Consider the following 1834-nt stretch of genomic DNA (forward strand, 5'->3'; position numbering starts at 1 on the left):
CCTACAGCACCTGGTCTTCCTAGGTAGTCTTCCATCCAGGTACTAAACAGGCCCGACCCTGGTTAGCTTCCGAGATCAGACGAGATCACGCTTGTTCAAGGTGGCATGGCTCTAGAAAAAAAAATATATTTTTTATTAGTATTTTCATTGATATTCTTTGTTTCTAACATACTCATTTAAGGCTATATGTTTTCCTCTAAATATATCATTAGCTAGAATTTTGATATGCAGTTTTTTATTATTTATTATGATATATAATAATCATCAAATATTTTCCAGTATTCAATATTATTTTGTTTGGTGTACGGTTTACTTATAAATTATAATGTCTGAACATAATATAAGTTTAACCTTTATACCTTTGTTATTGTTTCCAGCATTCTTGTATTGTTGCCAGAGGAATTGACTTAATTTTAGTCTAGTTTTTGAGTTCTAATTTTTATATATTAGTTTATAATTTTTACTGAACATATTCCCTGCTTGTCCTACTAAATCCTCAGAGATACATTAACATTTATCATTATTATTGTGAGTGTATCTGTCATTGAGTAGCAATCATTCTTTTCTTAAATTTTTTGAGGCCAAATATTTCTAGTATTGCTTTTCTCCGAAAGTCTAATTGCCTCATATTATATAGGTACACTTCCATGTTTTTGTCTAATATTTTTATATGTTTACTTTTTACAATACTATATTGTATACTACTGATTTGATTTTCATCCAGTTTGCCAATATTTATTATTTCGCCAGAGAAATTTGTTCATTTACATTTTATTTAATTACTGATATGTTTAAAATTTCCTTGTCCTGCTTTTTCTTTGTACCTCTCTCACTTCTGTCAGGTCATTTTTGGATTTATCTTATTATATTATTTTTTTCTCTCTGTAGAAGTTTAATTTACTTTTTAATTATTTTAGTGGATATATTAGAAATTATATATCTACCTTTGTCACTAAAAATGCAGGATCCTAGATTACTCTAACTGTATTTACATCCTTATGATTTATTGTTGTATTATATTTTAATTTTATTCCAAAGCATTTTTAAAGTGAATATTATATTGTTATTGCTTTATACAAAGTTCACTAAATATAACTTATTTCTTTTATTTTCATTCTCTCTTACCATTCTGACCTTCCTTCTGAATTCATTATCCTTTGGACTAAAGAATAACCTCTAGAATTTCCTTTAGTGTTATTATGCTGGTGGCAAACTCTCTCAGTTTCTATTGTTTGATAAGGTCTTTGTTTGGCTTTCATTTTTAAAGTTTTTTATTTTCTTTTATTTGTAATACAGTTCTGATTTTGAAAGATTTCACTCCCTCAACATCAATGGTATTATTTCATTGTCATAACTTTTTTACTGCTGTTGAAAAGTTAGTGTAAGCCTTCTTTCCTTTAGTTAATCTCTCATTTTTGTTAAAGTTAAAAACATTTTAGTAATTTATTTTTGTCTTTGATTTTTATACATTCACAATTATAATTTAAGCAATCTCTTTTTTAAAAAAAAAATCTTGAGATTTTCTGGGCTTCTTGAATCTTTAAATTAATGTCTTCAATCAGTTCTTTATATTATTCAGCTATTTTTTTAAACATTCCCTTTCTTTGCCCTTCTCTTTCTTTTTATTCTCTAAAACTCCAATTATCTCTGTTACACCTTACCACTATGTTCTCTATGCTTCTCACACATTATTTCTATATGTTTCATTATTTTGATTGTAGAGGTCACTCTAGATGCTATTTCCTGATCTATTTTCTAGGTCATAATTTTCTCTTCAGTTTATCTTTCCTACTGTTATATGTTCTAACTGAGATGAAGCATAAAATATATGTTT

The 1834-nt window shown here is 27.2% G+C and overlaps 1 pseudogene; it reads right to left on the reverse strand.

Annotated features, from left to right (window-relative positions):
• On the reverse strand, nt 1–117 carry LOC111742174 (annotated as a pseudogene).
• Nucleotides 118–1834: the final 1717 nt, after the last annotated feature.

Source organism: Pteropus vampyrus, unplaced genomic scaffold (assembly GCF_000151845.1).
Source record: "Pteropus vampyrus isolate Shadow unplaced genomic scaffold, Pvam_2.0 Scaffold87, whole genome shotgun sequence".
NCBI classification, from domain to species: Eukaryota; Metazoa; Chordata; class Mammalia; order Chiroptera; family Pteropodidae; genus Pteropus; species Pteropus vampyrus.